This window comes from Telopea speciosissima, chromosome 9 (assembly GCF_018873765.1).
Source record: "Telopea speciosissima isolate NSW1024214 ecotype Mountain lineage chromosome 9, Tspe_v1, whole genome shotgun sequence".
Taxonomy (NCBI): Eukaryota; Viridiplantae; Streptophyta; class Magnoliopsida; order Proteales; family Proteaceae; genus Telopea; species Telopea speciosissima.
The window spans coordinates 51723586-51743421 of NC_057924.1; the positions used below are offsets into that span (position 1 = coordinate 51723586).

The following is a 19836-nucleotide window of genomic DNA, read 5'->3' on the forward strand; positions in this document are numbered from 1 at the left end:
CCTCTTCCACCATCTTATCCTTTGTGCAATCGTAATTCACCAAATCAGGATGTTTGCTTTGTTACAAGCTCGGCATCCATTAAATTCTAGTCCCAACCACAGTACAAGTTACAGCAGATGGTATTTTCCAATGTTACTAACTTGAATGCTCATTAAATGGAAGTTAACCAATAGTTCAAAATCTCGGATAATTTCAGTAGTTTTGAAGCCACTGAGACGAAATGAGGGGCAAAATAAGAAACATGCATCACTTCGGGTGAAATTTCTCCATTACGCCAATATATCGGTATGGATTATAGCGCCTCACCAAAATCTTACATTCCACCCTTTGTAAATACCACTTTTCATGAGTTAAGATCAAAATTTCGACCTGAACTCACTGGTTTTGCCCATTTTGACCTGGAGAAGGAAAACACTGCATCTGCTTGGATTTTTGCTACATCACCGCCTCAAACTGCTAGAATACACTGCTGGGGTTGCCACATCACTCCAAAGAGATCGGTTGCTGTTTACTGGGGAAGATTTGCACATACAACAGATTTTGGAAAGCAACTTTTTCCCAAAATTTATTTTTTGCAAAAAATATGATAATTACCTGTTGGTTGGTGATGAAATTTTTATGTCAGACACCGGAGGCTGATCTACAACCTCACGGTGTCGAAATTTTTTTCTGTTTATATACATATTTTTTATCTTTCTAGTTAAAATTTTGATTTTTCCTACAAAAAAAATGTGAAAAAGTAGGGTTGATATAAATTGGATGAGGCTAAATTATATATATGCTAATCACCATTGGACGATCTACGACCTCACGGAGTCGGAAATTATTTTCTTCCAATAAATTTTTAATTTTTAAAATTATTTGAAATTTTTATGAAAGTAATTTCAACATGTTTCGAAGCGCATATGAGGCTTATTATGTTGTAACATATTTGCTTTTCTGGTATTAGGCCAATATTTTATTGAGCAAAATTATGAAAATTATTTTTAATTAAGAGAGTAATATAAAGATCAGGGGAAAAATAATAAGTTGCTACATAATTGTTTCAGTGGTCTCAGTCTGATGTTTCTCAATTAATAATACTTCTTTCCTCTATGCAATAGTAAGGAGGTGAGATAATAGCTGACAGGGGAGGCGTTAGGGTAGGTGACAGAGGAGAGATAGCATGGAAGCATGGAGTGCCGATTGATGGTGACAAAAGAAAAACATAATGTAACTACCGTCACAAGAAGATTATGGGAGGTGGGGCCACAAGACTGAAACAATATTTGGCTAGGAATGCCAAAGATGTGACTACATGCCCCATGGTACTTGTGGAGATTTCTAGGGCCATAGCTGCACACATGAGGGGAGGGAATCGAAGGAAGTTAGAAAAGGAGAAGGAGAGGATAACTTTGAGGAGGCAGCAGTTCATGTGACCCAGCCAGGATTGGGGGATGATAGTGATGATGACAATGACGACCCTCTATGTATGTGCCTGATGATGTGCAGAGGCAAAGGCTAGAGATGTTATACCCTGTACCCAAAAAAGGATTAATTTTAACGTTATTTATGGTTGACAGGTACTATACGGGTTCCTTTTGACGAAATCTGGCTTGTATTGCTCCAGCTAAAGGGTATTGACACCTATAGATAAATATGAGCCATGATGTTTTTATGTTGAAAAATGTGAATTAATATGATTATTCAGGGTTGAATGAGTTAGATCGACCCTAAGACTAATTTGGAACTTAGTGATAGCCCACACTTTGGTGATGGAACTATCAGTTGTACAGTTTTGGGTGAAGCAGTGACTTCACATGGTCCTTAGGGAACCATTTGCTTAGAGTTTGGGGCAGCCCAAAACATGAAAAATGAAGGTAATTGAATTATCTTTCTAATGGAAAAAGAATCGGGACACTCAAAGTTTGGAAGAGAGGGATACAGCTGTTTGAATAGGCAAAGGTCATTAGACCAGATTCTGAAAACAGGATCCGGTCAACCAGATCAGGGTGGCAGTCGACCAAATGGTTAACCATTAACTGGTCGACTGTATCAGTCCAGACGATATGGTGGTCAAGCAGTATGCGTCTGAATAGTTCAGCAACTTAGTCGGTTAAGCAACCGGTCGACCAGATGAGGTCGAAATAGAGTTTTAAGTTGGTTTTTAGTTCAATTCTTCTTTGTTTCAAAATTAGAGATTAGAGAGAGAAGCAATGGTGCCGTCGACAGTCAAGTGAAATTCAATCCACGAAATAATTTGATCTATGGACAGCATCGTTGTGGTAAAAGTTGTAATGCCAGCCATGTGAACAGCAGCTGACATGGATCAGATGCCGTACGTGAGTGTCCGGGACAACCCCAAAAACAGAAGCTTTTCCACTACTGAAAAAGCCTCCTGTCTTCCTTCATATAAGATTCCAAATTCCAAAATATCGAATGATCTCTGATTCAAGAGTAGAATATTCGGAGGAAAGGGAAGGAGGAGAGGAAGAGAAAAAGAGGAGGAAAGAAGGAAATCGAGCACAAGGACCTAGGGTATTGATTTGCAATCAACGGTATCTAGTGATTGGATCAGAAACAAGCTTTGGAGGAAAGATTTTGGATCACCCAAGAGGTAAAATCTTGTCTACAATGGTGGATATGGTATTGTGATATGATTTTAATGTGTCTATAAGGTTCTATGATGAGTAGATAATAGGATAGTGTTAATTGAAGTAGAAATAATGAAATCCCATTGAAGGGTTTTTTTTTTTTTAAGGGGGGGGGGGAGTGTGAGAGTGCCATTCTCGGGCAGCAACTCCCCAGGAACCGGTCGACCGATTGTACCCGGATGATAGAGGGTCAACTGACACTTCATCTGGTTGACCAAAAAGGGGTATTTTTTCTGAATTATTAAATGGAAATTGTAGGGGATCTTGCCTACTAGGCTAGGACCACTTGAGCAAGGTATAATGAATACAAATTCCTATGTAGGGATCCAGTTTGATCAAGAGACATCAGATAACTAGAAGTGGTATTTACTTATTCAGTAGAGACACAAGGTGAGGGGAATTCTATCATATCATCTCATGATTTATGTTGTAAGTGAAATGCACATTTGACAATATTTATATGGACATCATTGCCTCTGAGATCATTTTATGTTTTAAATAAAATGAAATGTGGTTTTATGAATTGTTTACAAATAGTGAGGAATGATAAGCCCAAGGTGAAAGGAAAAGTACAGAAAAGGACTGAAACTGAAGGTTCATCAATGTCCAACCTGCAAAAGAGTTGGGATGGATAATGTGGGACTGCAAGTGGAAGCAAGTAAAGGAAAGGAAAGAAGTGCTATAGACTCAAAAAATGAAATGAAATGAACAATACAGACCCTGTGATTGCCAACCCTTTCCAATAGGGGTTTAGATATTGGATGAGGCTTAGAGAGGTCTCTCTCCCAGCATACAACGGCAATACATAATGACATGACTGGGGCGTGCGACGGCGATACATAACGGCATGAATAGAGATGTGTCTCCAGTGTGCAATGATGATATGTAATGGTACACTGGAGATGGTTACCAATATACGACAGCGATACGTAATGGCATTACTGGTAAAGAGATGGTGTCCTCACTCCCATAAGGCACAGTGTGGTAGGTCATTGAGATAACCGACCTTAAGAAGTAAAAGATGAGTAATTTTTTCATCGTTTTAGATATAGTTTATGTATGATCAGATATGATATTCCGGATTGATAGATTCATGAAAAAGGCATCTTTATAGTATGATTTATCAAGTGTACATGTTTTGATTTAGTTGATTTATCAAGTGTACATGTTTTGATTTAGTTGCTTAATATGATATTGTTCTTTCTCATTGAGGTAGTTGAGCTCAACCCTCCTTTATTGATTATTTTTCAGAACATGCACATATAGAGTGCCATTGCGCAAAGTATACCTCCAAGACCAAGGAGAAGGGTGTAAGACCCCCTGAGTATGAGATCGTGAGATAGAGACACTTTTGAGACTTTTGTTAGAGATTTTGTGATCAATGTAAATTTGAAAAAATTTCTTCTGATGTAATTGAAAGGATGATTGCAGAGATGTAAAAGAAAGTATGAAGAGTTGGATACAGCAGCTTGATTATACATGTATCTTGTGGATGTTTAATGTAATAGTTCTTCCGTTGTACCATATGTTTATTGAATTTAGTTTCCGCTGCATTATTATGTTAATAAATGGAAGACCAGTCGTTATCACAAGGCAGCCCGTGAGCATGAGGACCAGCACCCATATATTTTACCCAGATTTGGGGGCATTACAAGAGATTTTCGGTGGACACAGACGAGGAGCAAAGATACTATTCATGAGATGCAGGGTAGACATAGAGCCTCTATAGGAGGAGCTTGCCCATCTGGAATAGGTGGTAGTGCCGTAGTGGTAGTGGTAGTAGATATACACAACCACAGGGGAGGATGCAGCTTGTGTTGCTCTTTAATAGATCACAGAGTACTAGGACAGCGCCACCTCTAATGGTCCCACCACGACAGGACCCCGATTAGAGCAGGATCCCAGCATCTACAGGGAAAAAAGGCAACAGGCAGCATAAACTGAAGGGGATGTGGGTAATGTGAGGGGGATGGTTGGGGAGACTGTATCTAAGTAGTTGTTATTCCACAACATCCCAGGACACACCACTACGGGATCCTATTATCAAATGATGCTAGATGTGGTTGTTGAGGTTGGCTCAGGGGTCAAGGGGCCTACTGCATACGAGGAAATGAATGTGTATTTGCCCCAACAAAAAAAGGAGCTTCAAGAGTATATAGATGACCTGAAGGGGATGTGGGAGAGCTACGGGTGACGATTATGTGTGATGGTAGGACTAGGCCCACAAGAAAGTCCATCAACTTTATGGTTTATTGTGAAGGGAGAATCGTATTCCTAAAATTTGTAGATGCATCCAAGGATAAAAAGCATGCAAAATACATCTATAAGTTGTTGAAGGAGGTGGTTTAGGAGGTGGGAGTGGAGAATGTTGTCCAGGTTATGACGGACAACGGTAGCAACTTCAAGAAGACCGGTCAGAAGTTGATGAATAACAGTAGGTACAGGCTCTTCTGGATACCTTGTACAACCCATTGCATTGACCTGATGCAAAAGGACATGAGAAGGTAAATTGGTGCACCGTGTGGTTGAGAGAGCAAAACAGGTGAGTACCTTTGTCTACAACCATAGGTTCACACTGAACCTTCTAAGGGAGAAGTATGAGGAAGACTTGGTCAGACCTAGCGTCACAAGATTCACCATAAACTATATTGCATTAAAGAGCTTTGGGGAGAAGAAGGTTGGACTCAAATCTATGTTTGCATCTGAGGAGTGGTTTGGGTGGAGGGAGTCGAGTTCCCTTGGTGGTAGGACAGCACACGCAACCAATGCATCTGAGGAGTTTTGGCAACAACTGAGTAAGCTGGTGAAAGTTTTGGGCCCAATTGTCTCAGTCCTAAGGATGGTGGATCTTCTTCAAGCCCACCATGCCACAGTTGTATGATGTTGTGGACATGATGAAGGACCACGTCTACAATGCGATGTCACGTGGCAGCAAGACCTTCCTGAAGATTATCTTGGACCGCTAGGAGCTTCAACTTATCTACCCACTGCACAAGGCTGGCGAGTTTTTTTATATGTGATTAATTCACATTAAAATTTATAGTCATAGACTATATTATATTTCTATACATTGACAATATCTATAAGTCAATTTTCAGTAAACTATCTAAACACCAATGTATCAATATAGCCATAAACTTGGGATGAATCTGGAACTTCTAGAAGCAGTAAAGTGGCTGCCATGTTGGAGCCAAGTAGTACACTACAGTCTATGTGCAACAATGAGGTGAGTTTTGTACCTCTTTATGAATATAATAAGCAATTACTCCAAATGGTTTCCTAGCTTTAACAATTTTCCAAATGGGTGTAGATTAAAAGTTTCAAGTATGCCTTTAGGAGTTTTGGAGCCCCCGCCGCCACTGTTGGCCGGGCAACTTTTGATGTTGGTATGTAATTCAGTATCATGTTCTCTTACTTAATCTATATAAAAACTTGTGAAATGCAAATAACATGTCTTGTTGTTATAACTTGTAATGCAATTGAATGGTGGGTGTTGTATGGGGGTTCGGCAGAACATTTGAGGAAGATAGCAGTCAAGGTCCTCTCCCAAACATGTTCCACCTCTGGATGTAGCGAAACTAAAGTATATTTTCGCTCATCGGCTCAAAGAGGGGCAACCAATTAGGTTCCCAACATCTCGTTGACTTGGAGACTTGGTGTATGTACACTACAATATGAGGCTGAAGATGCAAGACATACGCATGGGTATATAGAACGACAGGAACATGATCAAGCTCGTCGACATTTTCCAGATCCAGACTATCCAGTCAGATGACGAAGATTCCTTGATGGAGTAGGTGAGGGATAGAGGTGAGCCACTGATGGATCAGCCTGGAGGTAGGCTTGACCCTAAGATAGCCAGTCAGATGGGTGCTGCTGTGGATGATTACATGGCTTCAAAGGGTCAGATACACTCACAGATACCTCGCCATTCGATCCCAAGCCTAGCAAGGATGATAAGGAGGAGGACCCTAACTGGTCCATTACCTCAAGTGGTTAGACTTGCACACTGTCACCATCCACTCAAGGAGGTGATGGTGGAATTCGAGAGCAGTATGAGTATGACCAAGCAGAGGAGGTGCAGGAGTCGGAGCCAGAGCCGATTTGATTCACTGGGGAGACCTAGTTCGATCATGCCACATAGGATACAGACCACGGTGCACATCCATACTCCTAACGTGCATGCTATACGAGAGGGCCTCATTGCAGGTTCCAACTAGATGAGCAGGCTAATTGTATGGACATTGATAGCTTGTCTAGCACTCTTGGAGGCATGAGTATAGAGGACAGCAGAGGACGTGGGCACTGGTGTGCCCCATCCTTTACTGGAGATAGTAGCTGGTCGGAATTTAGTGCTTATGGCCATTTCACTGGCCTGGGGGAGCACGCAACTTCTTCATTTGTTCCCAGTTTTGAGTACAACACCCACTCCCAGGTACATACTGGATCGTTCTTTGTTGATAGTTGCTTCTCCTACCCAGCCCATCAGTCGTATCTTCTACCAACACCATCTTTTGAAAGTGGCTTAGTGGCAGGTTCTTCCCATTACAGTGATCCATACCGTAGGATAGATTACCGTCAGTATGTAAATGAGGTTGTTTACAGGGCAGCTGTAGAGGACTACTCTCGTTTCTTCTCATACATTGTGATGTGGCATACATTTGTCATGCAGTCGCAAGAAAATGCATGTCGGCTCTATCAAACCATGAGTGGACTCGATCCAGCAAATCTTAGTTCATATCAATAGATAGGCATAGTATTGTATTGTGGGAGACTTGGGACTTGAGACTTGGGTGTCTATGTAGTGAACTATACTTTATAGTTTATACTTTAACTATTTCTTAAATAACTAATCTGTATTATGTTCCTTCATCCATGGTTGCATAATTTACTTGTTTTACTTGCCTATTCTGTTTCATAGTACTAAAACAATGTGTAGAATATGCAACATTACATAAGGTATAAAATAGGGTTCGACGTTTACTACCAACCAAGGTTGCATATCCAAAACACTACTTTGTGTGACTTTTTTTGCAATTTGAAGGTTTACATATGTTTATTTAGCCTAAAACAAGGTTTCCCTAAAGTATCGGAGCCTACTATGGCCGTTTGCCCATCGAAACAAGTTGGCAAAATTTACAAAATTTCAGTGATATCTTGCCAATATCTTGGTATTTCAGTGGTTTCGGCCTGACCAAAACAACCTACTGAAACGAGTGTTAGAACTATGAACCAACCTCCCAAATCTGTTCATATGCATTATTAGAAAGTAAGCAGAATTTATTTACACAGCTACACAATCAGAAATGCTCAGTGTATATGATATTATTATAAATTAAGGAATTATTTACATGGCTACACTTTCTTACTCTTTTAGGCTATGTTTGGATGTCAAGAAAAGAAAAGAAAAAACTCAAAAAATTAATGATGATGACACAATGATTGATTTATGTGTGTATCTCTCTCCTCAAATTCAATTTTTTTTTAGTTTTTTCTTTTCTTTTCTTGGCATCGAAACATAGCCTTAAGTAAAGCATATCAGCATCAAAACTTACTTTTACTGACAGAAGGAAAAGGTGTTCATAGCCCGTCATCCATTGCAGATAAAATCATAAAACCATAAAACAAATGTTTGAAGTCAGAAAACTTTTGGATGCAAAATAGCTATAAAACAAACTCATCAAGATGTGAGTTAAAGAATTGTCTCAGACTCTCAGTATCAAACCTGAAATTGTGGAGTAAGTATACCATCGCCAATTAGCATGCACATTCCACTCTTCAATATGTACAGGTCCACTCTACAATATGTAAACATAGCCTCCTTTCTGAAACAAGAAGCAAAATTTTTAGAATTGAAACAACTAAAATGTGGATGGTTTAAGTAGATTAGAATAAACCATATACCTATTGATGCAGTACATGTCCATCAGGTGGGCTTCAAAATTGGTTCATCTCCATGTCATGGGTTTAATTAAGTCCATCGAGCCAGCATGTATTTAGCTCCTACTCTGGGTTTATTCCAAACCATTGATTTCTGCCCAGAGAGGTACCGACCAGCAGCATAAAAGGGGATTTATTTTCCAGAATTGAATAGCTATCGATCAGTTCCATTGGCAGGATATTTTCCAGATCTCGTGGCCCCCATGGCCAGCTGTATGGAGGCAAGTTGAAGTCCAGTTGCGTGGAGATTTTCTTCCCAAGGGATCAAAAGCTGTCAAGGAGACAATTTAAGAGTTCAGTTTTTGTCTTTGCATGGAGGACTTTAGTGGTCAGTTTTAGTTTCTATATTTTATTTGGTTTGTTTGCAAACTATGGCTGTGAGATGCAGTGAGGTGAGAGGCCCAGGGAAGAGTACGAGACCCAACCCTTTCTTTCCTCCTTCCCCTATCTTCCCCATTTTTCTACTTCCAATCGTTCCCCATTCTGAGTTTTACTTCCCGTCCATCTGAGCCCCATCGAATCACTATTGAAGCTGCTGATTAGGTCTCTGAAGTTCCTCTTGGAAGTCCAACTTGCTGATGCCACTACTGCTGATCGAGAGAAGAAATTTCCTCCCTTGCGCCTTTTTTGGGATGGTGCCTTGGTCGCCTAGGCTCCTTGTTGGTGTCACCTTAGTTTTTAAACCCCCCCCTTCAAACGCCTTGGGTTGCCTAGCGCTTTGACAACTATGTAATGTAGGGCTACGTTAATGATATCCTAGCCTACAGGAGGATCATAAGAACTGAAACAGTAGGCTTTAACAGATGGTTCCAGCAATACCATAACAGAAAATTTTCAAGAAATAGCAACTGATCCTGATTTAGAAACTACACAACTTGGATGGGTAAGATAATTCAATCGAGGGTAGGGTCCTTGGAGTAGATTAACTCTTCAAAATTGCTATCAAATCTGATGGACGGATTGTAACATATGAGTGGTTCTCAGAATTATCCAGCCATAGGATCAGACTGCCATTACCATCGAAGGAAGACCATAGCAGGGGTATAACTCTGTTAGAATTTGAGCTGTAACTGAGGGACAGATCAGGAGTTGCATAGGTTTGAAGTCTGCTGCAATAAACTCCAAAACAGTATACCCACACTTTATGTTCTTAAGCCAACAGCCAGAAACCGATGGTACAACAGTAGCACAGTCTTCTGATGATCAGAAGCCTCAATGGAGGAGTAAACAAAGCCTTCGATTCTTCTCTGAAGTAGGTTAATGCAGAACAAAGAAAGAAATAGATGGAAAAAAGAAGCGGATGATAGAATGGTTTAAGCCTCTCAATCTCCCCTAGGCATCTCACCTACAAGGGCCTCTCACCTCACATAGGACTCTCTCCTACATTGCCTCTCACAGCCATTGGATAAGCCAAATCTTATTTTTTACTTTCAGCAAATCGTTGGAGGCTGGTCTCCTTGTCTTTATTCATAATAATGAAAGGCTGGATTACAAAATAAGTAATTCCCATGTGTGGGAATAAATCTCTTAAGAAATAGAAACTCTTCTACAAGAGAGATCTACACAAAAAAACAAAAAAAAGAAACAAAAATAGAAACTAAATTATAGCAGCTTCTAATAGAATATTCCACCAACATGCAACAGCTAATCTTCACACCAGCTGTCCACTTGGGGCCCACACTACTGTTCAGGTGAACAGTACCACATCAACAGTAACTCAGGTACTACCCACGTGAACAGTAATTTGTCCGGAATTCTATTTTGGTCCTTCTCTTTTTCATGCTTCGATCTACATCACTATGCTTAGGCATCACCAAGGGGTCAAGATAACCCCCACCATTTTTCAAGTGGAGGTCCAGATATATATTGGTGAAGACAGAATTGCAAAAGTCACAATATAGAAATCCAAGTCCACTTACACGATAAGTAACTGTGACTCACAATGAAATGTTATTTCGTCCTTATATGATTAGAGAGCTAAGTAATAGGATGCCAAATCATATACTGGCTAAAATATATTTATAAATAGCTGTACAACGATATGCCAGTTCAGAATGCAGAACATAGACATGCCAATTTCAAGATTTGTTTCAATGTAATCAAATGTTTGAATTAACAAATTTGATATCTTAATTCAGAATAAATATAAGCATTCTACAATGATGCAAGTCAGATTCAGAGCTCAATAAGATTGTAGGATAAAAGTCATAAAACAACTCAGCCTTAGCTCAACTAAATGGGGTCGGCTACATGGATCATTGCCTTTAATCAGCTTTATTCGAGGTCATAGTTGATACAAGGCTTAAGCTATGCATGTCTTTGCTCACCACTTCTCCTAAGGTTATTTTAGGTCTGCTTCTGGCTCTTTTAGTTCTTTCAATTCCTCTGAACTAGAGCATCCAAAGGCCTCCGTTGAACATAGCCATGCCATGTTCTAGTCAAACGACTTTCTCATAGCTAATAATGTATCGGAGCTACTCCCAAATCAGCTCTATATTGTAGGATGCTGAATTTAAATTGAGTTTCCTCCAAGTAAAAGTACTTTCTTATGATATATAACTTAGGTTATAAGTACAACTGAAAATAAATTCAGGTTTACAGCCATGCAACACCAAATTGGACAAGGACAGCCACAAAGATGAATTACAAAATTTCATGACTTTGTTTAGATTTTAGAGGTATAATGATATACACTGAAAGTACAGCAAATTAGACTCAAATTAGACTTTAAAAAGATCATACATGAAGACTTTGTAACTTCTTAATTATGTTATATACTCATTAAACTCAATGGCAAGAGTAGGGGTAAGGCTGCGTATTTATTCTGGAAACAGCCTCTGCGAAAGCAGGGGTAAGGCAACGTACATTATGACCCTCCACAGACCCCACAGTGGCAGGAGGCTCATGCATTAAACTCAATCCAAGAATATTATTTCAGCAGTTCAACAGAAAAATGGGGAAGGAAGATATAAGTAGCAGGAAAAAAAGAAGAGTGAAATCAGATAAAAAGACAGAATCAAGTTCTAGTAGATTTTCAACTATCTATTTACTTCTCTAGGTAGATTGATAGCATAACAGCAACTCCTCACTGTAACATTATTATGTCATTTGGTAGGTTGGGCACTAGGCTTGTAGAGCAGGATCTACTGGGTGGTTATGATTTGCTCCTTCATCTCTGCAATTAATGATCTACTTTCAATTAAAAAGGCTGTGGCTCTTTGACTTGAGAGAGAGAGATCATTATTTGATTCTATCACATTTAATGAAAGAGCTAGAGGCAGAGATAGTTGTTATGTTAGTAGACCATGGGAATGTGCAGGCAGTATAATGAGAGAGAATCATATTGACACTAAAATTCAAAACCTTGTCTTCCATCTAAAAATCCAATAAAGAATGACATAGAGAATAGGGGCAGTCAAGTCTTCCAGCTATGACAAAATCCAGACCAACAGTGCTTATTCCCTCAATCAGTTATGCATTAGAAGATCTCATAAGCTAAATGTAATGCAATCCCTCCCTTCCCCGGAAAGTCACAATCAGTTATTTCAACCAAACAAATGCATCAAAAAATGAAAAACTACTCAATTTTACATATCAAAAAAAACATTCACTTTCTATTCAAAATAACTTCGCAGGGGGGAGAGAGAGAGAGAGTGTATTACTGTAGACGAATCAGATACATGTCCTGATTGACCACAACTGAATTACTAAAACTATTTTATATAAAACAAAATGGTCAATTGATGCACTGGAACCTGTTACCCCCCCCCCCCCCCAAAATGGGCTGATGGACTGTCCTCATTGACCAAAACAGGCAAGCAGGACAGGCTCATTCAGTGGACCCACTCATGATCAAAGAATTATGAGTCTCATCAAAAAGATCTCCAAGGTTCAAGTTGATGAACCAATCCAATGAAGTCAAATTGGGATTTTTCATTCAATTAGGTTGCTTTGCAGAAGCACCTCATTACTGTAAGGGTTACCTCAACAACGCAAGACAGAATAAGTACCTCTTACTGTAAGGAACCTATTTGCCTTTCTTCAAAAAAAAAAAAAAGTTGACTGCTTCCCAGAGGAGCAAACACTACCATTTTGGGATTTGGCTGTGACAGGGGTTTCCAGTTGGCTGTGTCATGGAGTTAGAGGGGATGACAGGGTATCTCTGCTTCAAACATCCCAGTAAAATGGCAATCATCTAAGAAACCTCTCAAGGGTGTGTGTGTGTGGGTGACAATGCATTCTTCACTCCCCTCCCCCCCCCCCCCCCCACACCACCCAAAAAAAAAACATAGAATTTGTACGGTGTTTTTGGATCTTCTCACTACAAACAGCCTCATATAAATCATGCTCCAAATACATCTCAAATTGATACTTAGAGAAATCAAACCCCCATTCCGAGAGGCTTCCATCCTCTTATATATTCAACACAGAAAATCGAAAAAAGGAAAGGAGAGTACCATACCTGAATGAAGACTCGAAAACTTTGTTTAGCCATGATCGTGGAGGAAGGAGAGTGGGAGTGCTATAGTGCGGGAAGGGTGGGGCTCCGTGGGAGTGCTAGAGAGGGAGAGCAGTATTCGCGGGAAACAGGAAACCATTGGATTAAAATCCTCTCCGGTGCGGCGTTGGAGTTTCACACGTGACAGATGCTAAATCCAAAGGTGACGAGCTCAATTGGCTATTTTTTTTTCAAACTTTCTTTCTTTTTTTTTGAGCTTGTCACCATTGGATTTAGCATCTTTCATGTATCCATTTTTATTTATTTTTTTAATAAAGTCACGTGTCGATCTCCAGCACCCACATTAGCAGATGTGGGCATCGAAGAGGATTTTTTTTTAAACCATTCTCATTAAGTAAAATCATTTTCAGTGACCGTAAATACGTAAATAAATACTGTCATTTTATATGGAAGAGGGTTGGGCACACGGCTTTCCTAGAGCTAGCAGTTGTATCCAATAAAAAGGGTAGGGTAGGAAAGGGTAGGGTAGGGTGGGGTGGGGTGGGGTGGGGAAGGGAGGGCTAGGAGTCATTTCTATAGGGGTGAGAAAGAGACGGCCAGCTTGTCCAGCCTGTATCCATTTTATATTATTGATCTTAATATTTGTGTTGGTCTTTTTCTGAATTGATATCAAAAGATGTCAGTGTTTTAACATTTATTTTTCTAACATACAAGTAGGGAAAAAGAACTTTGTCTAGGAGTGTGGCCTACACTAGCACTCCCAAGTCCCAAGAGTCTATCTCTCTCCTCCCCATATGAAAAGACACCTCTGCCACCCTTGTTTTGAGGAGGAGAGAGACACATGAGAGTGTTGGCATATGCCACACTCTTGGACAGAAAACTCCATCCTATGCATGCATTATAAACGAGTAAAAAAGTAAAAGGAAAAAGAACGATGTTTGATCACGAACCCCTTATGCCTAGACACAAGGTTGGCAAAATGGCCACTGTGTCCCCCATGTTGTATGACTAGGTGCGTGCTCCTATTGACCCTCGCGTTGACATAGGACCACCCAACCAAACAGCATTCTCTGTCCCAAAAGTAAAATTACAAATTATGTGTATAATTTCTATAAAACCTACATCATATACAACGACAGAAATACATTTATCGATAGCTAAAAATATAAAGGATTTTTTTTTATGACAGAAAGTGAAATACCATAGCATTACATCAATCTTTCTTTAATGCATGGTACCATATCATTTTCTGTGACGGATATTATATATCATCACTACAAATCAAGACTTCTTAATGACAATGTTAAAAGCCCTTGATCAATCAATAACAATAGTTGAAAGTCCAAATTCAATTTGCATTCATATCTGGTAGGGATGTAAATGGATATTCGTAAATTCGTATTCGATCCGCGTTCGTATCCGTTTAGGAGAATTCGAATCCGTCCGAAACTAATCGGATACGAATATGATAATCCCCCTATTTGACCGATTATTATTCGATTCGATAAGCAGTCTGACGGTAATAAAATATCAGAAATATAATTCTGTGTTTGTCTATCCTTTTAAGTTACCTTATTGGATTTTGTTATCTTATTTTTATAAATTTATAAGTTAAGATAATGTGATTCTTTTTCTAGATTTGCTATTGGTTTATATATATTGTGTTATGCAATATAATACATAAAATTACATATCTATTAAAAAATCAAAAGTAAAAAACGTAAAAGAATAAAAGACTAAGAAGAGTAGAAGAAAGGGTAATTACTGAACTCTCAAGTCTCAACCCTAATCCTCATCATAAAAACAGTAAATATGTCAATGGATAGTTGAGAAATTGTATTCGATCCGTATTCATATCCATTTAAGAGAACCTGTATTCAAAAAATCACTATCCGGAAATTATCCGAATCCGTCCTAAAACCATTAAGATATTATTCGAATCCGTCCGAATATAATCGGATACGAATATGATAATGGCACTATCCGACCGAATTCGATCCGTTTACATCCCTAATATCTGGTTTCATTTGTTTACATTCCAAGCCCTCTGACCAATCAATAACAACCAAGAAGCTTTATTTGTTAAAATTTAAAAATTTAAAAAGCTTTAAAATAAATTTATAAAAAAACAAAGGGAGAATGTTCTCTGTGTCCGCAGCCTGCACCCAGGCACATGGGCAACCTATGCAGGGGGTAGTGTGGTCATTGCACCCACCCCATGTGCCTGGGTGCAGGCTGTGCGGTGGCACAGAGAATAGTGCCCCATTAAACAAGGAAAAGATAGTTGCAGTTGCAGGCTCGCAGGGGATAAAAATCCTCTCCAATTCTTTAATCTGCCAATTCCTGGTAATACCACCTTCCGTACACGACACACGACATTACAAGATCTTGTGGTGGAGATTAAATTGCTCCATTTCATGAAACCCAACCTGATTTGGCTTCCGGATCACTCCCAACCCGATGAGATTCTAAACCCAAAACGTAGGAAAACCTAGACTTTTCCTCTCCCCCTCTCTCTCTCTCTCGGTTCATCACCTTCCCTCCATCCCACCTTTGGAGAGCTTCAAGTTCTGGTAATCAAATCACAAGCTCTGCAACTTGGAGAATGGCTCTGGCTGGGAGCAGGGGAGGGATCTAACGGTCACAGGAAGCTTTTTTAGGATTTCAACTTCGCGTAGAAGCACCAGAAGGTATACCTTTCTTTTTCTCTCCCTGCTTGGTGATCCAGTGGTCCGATTTTTTTAAGCCCTAGGCATCAGAATTCTGTTATATGGAGATGTGGATATTTCGATGGTCATCGTGTTGAAGATCTGCTTCCCCCCTTTTGTGCTACCTTAAATTGAATAAGGGTTTTCGTTTCACATATATTTGTGACGGATCAATTTTTTCAATTAGAATTCTTCGTTGCAGGTACTTGTTATAGTTTTGAACATCCAAGACGGTTTTCTGTCCAAGTGTGATAGCAAAATAAGAGTAAACAAAAATAACTTTTTGTAGATCTACAAATTTGACCGAGATTTAGAAGACCTAGCAATGAAAAGAGTCAGATTTTCCAGGAGAAGCCAGTATGTGGAATTGCTTTGGAAATCCATATTCAGTTTATCCTTCTATGAATATTTTTTGGGGGTTCACTTTTTGATATTCAGAAGAAATCAAATGAACAGGGTGTAATTTCTTTGGAAACCCATATTCAGTTTATCCTTCTCTCATTTTTTTTTGGGGTCACTTTTTGATATTCTCGAAAGAAATCAAATAAACAGGGATTGAAATACCTCATGGTCTGGAAAAAAGAAAATCCATCAGACCCTGAACCTCTCCAATGGTGGGAAGGAGGGAAGGAGATGGAGATGGAGAGGGAGATGGAGAGGGACAATCGAGGTTTTTTGCGTTTTTTCATTTCATCGGGTTGAAATTGATCCGGAAGCCAAATCGGGTTGGGCTTCATGACATGGAGCTATTCAATCTCCACCACAAGATCTTGTAACACCACGTGTCGAACAGGGAAGGTGGTATTGCCAGAAATTGCCAGATTAAAGAATTGGAGAGGATTTTATCCGGTTGGCAGTACCAAACTTCCGATGGCCAATAATGCGGATAGATAAATCATAATCTGTTGCACTTTGCCTATAAAGATCCCAATTCTGTTCATTACCCACTACGTGAGATAAAGATTCTAAATTAGCGGTTTATGATGAGGATCCATGGTCCTCGATATAAACCCTGTGCCTCGTTCCATTTCTCGAACCTGACGGAAACCTTTCCTTTAACTTAACACATATTGTCGTAACATCGTTCTCCCACCCTCTATCCTTCTCTGTCAAGCAACGTGTTTGCAGCGACAGGAGGTACTCACTGAGAAACCTCAAAGGTATGTCTCTCCCCACTCTTTTTGGGTAATTCTCTGAGTTGTGCTTAATGTTACTACGTTTTTTTCTGGGTTTTGCCTCCCACTGTGACCTGTCTTCTGCATCTGATTGATTAAATTTGATTAATAGAGAGTTACGAAAGAACCCAGTTGAGCTTTATGTTTCTATTTTTTTATTGTATATATCTTATGGATGTTTACGTTCGATCTCAGTTCCCAATTTTTCCATCGCTTCTGATGCAGTTTTATTGAAGCCCAGTTGTTCAGAAGAAACCTGCGTGTTCTTATAGCTTAATTACATTCGATTAAGAAAATATATGAAGCAATTGTAGATATCTAGCTTAGTTTTCCTCTCAATGATGAACTTCATCAAATCCAATCAGTGTCTGTTGTTCGTGTTTTTGTTTGATCAATTTTAGCATTTCTAATTAGGAAACTTCAACTGATTTGTTCCCTCTGTTGGTTATTCGCTTTAAGTAATTTCCTTCTTTATGGATGGGCTCTAAGTACTTTAACTCCTAGCAATAGCATGAATAGGATATGTAAGTAGTAGACCTGGGGTCTGATGTTTCAATCTCTTTTTAAAGAGGTGTTTCTAGCCCCTGAAGTCAGTGAAGCTTAGGATTATTAGTACTCTCTATCTCCTTCCTCTCCCCTCTTCTATTTTGTTTGCTTCCTGGAACTGTAATCAAATTTTGCTGGTTTGTTCAGCTGAGTTTCTCATCGACTTCAAGAGGTTAGATTCTTGACTTTCTAAATTCAAATTCTGTTTCCATCTATCTGTTTAAGTTTTGTGCTTGAACAGCTAACCTGTCTGTAGGAATAATCTGATTTCTGGATTTCTTGATTGAAGTTCAATTTGATTCATCTATTTTCAGTTCTGCAAGTGCCGTTCGCGACTTCATGTACACTGATTCAATTTCCAGTTCTGCATGTACTTTTCAAGTACACTAGTTTAATTTCCTTGAATTATAGTGTTGCTTTATCCATTCAATTTGAACCACCAATTGCTACTGAAATCTGACCAGATATTTATTTCTGGCGATGTTGCATCCCTTGTTTTGAAAGAGAAACCAGTTGTTTTTTATTTCTTGCTCCATAGGGTCTAAGAGAGATGGGTCAAAATCCAGGTGGATCGTGTATAAATCCCAAGAAGTTTGGAACTCTTAGGAAACTGTGCATGAAGGAGATTCTATCATTCCTCAATTGCTTGTTTGCAGTACAATGAAGAAAAATGAGTTCGGCAGAAGGAACTTCTGAGCGCGGGATGCTCGTGTTATTAATATCTTCTAACATTAATACTAGGGTGCAAGGACACACATGGACGGTTGGAAATTAATAAGTTGCATGGAAATACAGGGGAGGTTTTGATTGAATTAGAGTCTGAAAATCGACATGTGGGCTAATCTAGATTGTAGACTATTTCCTATCTAACCAACAGTTGGAATCGCAACATCATCTGTCCACATGGCTCAAAATTCTTATCAAAACGGAAATCTGAGAATGAGTTTTTCCCTTTATAGGCTTTACCATTCAAGCTGAATTCGTCCACATGAGAAAAATATTTTGAATGAGTGAGTTTCAATCAACATACATGGCCTTTGATGTGGACCCTGGATCTATTTCCATCAATGACCAACTGTGCACTGCCACATGGAAACCTCTATATAACCAAATACATGTTCTTCGCTTATCCTCTTTCTCTCCCTGGAAATCATGGATAGGGAGCCTGAACCAGCGACGACCAAGGAAAAAAAACTCGGGTTTCGACTTGGCCAAAACCGAGTTTTGGTAGGTTTCGATCGAAACCAGGGATTTTTACCCATTGATGGGGAAACCAAGGTTTCGACCCCCAAAAAAGGTTTTTTAAGTCTGATTTTTTGCAGGTTGCCTATTTTTTGACATTTTAAACACAATCCATGAATTAATTTCACCAAAAAATCACTGAAAATGGTACTTGTGGTTATTGACCCAAGTTTATTAACGTACGCACTGATACAGACACTAAAGTGGTATTATAAATACTTAGTTCACATGATTATAAAGTACTTGAACCCTGAATAATATATTTAATCGAAATAAAACATTAAGATGCCCCTCTTCAATTCCATGCGGAGTTGCTTGGTGGGTCTAATCCACGAACAGGCGAATAGCGTACCACTAAAGATTGTGAAGCTGTTCCTCCGAATGCACAACATACATATCTCATGACATGTTATGGGACCAGTTGGTCTGATAGTCCATTACTGCTCAATGATAAGCCCCATCGTCAACTTGTCCAAGATATCCCAATTTAGGGAAGGGCTCACCGAGATTGTAAGAATTTGTTGCTGCTCAACGTCGTCCGATTCTGTCACTAATGGGGTTATTGTTCTTTTGACTTTTTCTTCACCTCCTCCTCCTCATAGAGCATAGATAGCATAGGCCGAGGCTCAACATTACCCATGACGCTATGCTCTGTGGAGTCTAATCTTGCTTTCTTTCTATAGTATAGTATTAATTCGATTTAAGATGGGTAGTGGACTGATGGTGGTCTCCAACCGTTCTACTTTAAGTATCGTTTAATCCTCTATTAAGGGAATGGAAGGTTGTTAGAATTTCACGAGTGCTTCACCATAAACTCTTTCTTGGGTAGAAAACGACGCCGAACTCAGCACTCTGCACAATAACAATAACAACTTCTTACAAGTGTCAAGCATGCGCTTTTCTCGTCTTTAATAATACATAGATTTAATCGTATATTAGATTCATCATTAATGGGTGGAAGGGGAGGGGCTTGGGAAACCTGGCCAAAACCAGCGAAACCCGATCGAAACCAGCGAAACCTGGCCGAAACCAGCGAAACTTGGTCGAATTAAGGGATTTTTAAAACTCCAGCAGGATTTCGTTTCGGAACCTGTCGAAACCGAAACAACTCAACGGTTTCGACAGGTTTCGG

At 39.4% G+C, this 19836-nt stretch overlaps 2 protein-coding genes and 1 long non-coding RNA gene across 5 annotated transcripts in view; 2 read left to right on the forward strand and 1 right to left on the reverse strand.

Moving 5' to 3' along the window:
- LOC122640431 lies at nucleotides 1–15714 on the reverse strand. Its single transcript, XR_006329659.1, has 3 exons — nucleotides 15620–15714; nucleotides 14799–14802; nucleotides 1–13 (listed from the first exon to the last, which is right to left on the reverse strand). It is a non-coding gene; the product is annotated as an uncharacterized LOC122640431 (long non-coding RNA).
- LOC122640429 (ubiquinone biosynthesis protein COQ9-B, mitochondrial) overlaps nucleotides 10122–19836 on the forward strand; it is a 22344-nt gene continuing 12629 nt past the window's right edge. The window contains exon 1 of one of the 3 annotated variants that reach the window (XM_043833623.1): nucleotides 10122–10133. The gene's annotated coding sequence lies outside the window, so the exon portion shown is untranslated. Of the gene's footprint in view, nucleotides 10134–16862; nucleotides 16902–17262; nucleotides 17283–19836 lie in introns of those variants that run through there. The other 2 variants (XM_043833621.1, XM_043833620.1) reach the window with 2 other exon arrangements.
- Nucleotides 16754–19836, forward strand: part of LOC122640430 — a 28742-nt gene continuing 25659 nt past the window's right edge. Inside the window, exons 1-2 of the mRNA XM_043833624.1 lie at nucleotides 16754–16788; nucleotides 16827–16878. The gene's annotated coding sequence lies outside the window, so the exon portion shown is untranslated. The remainder of the gene's footprint in view (nucleotides 16789–16826; nucleotides 16879–19836) is intronic.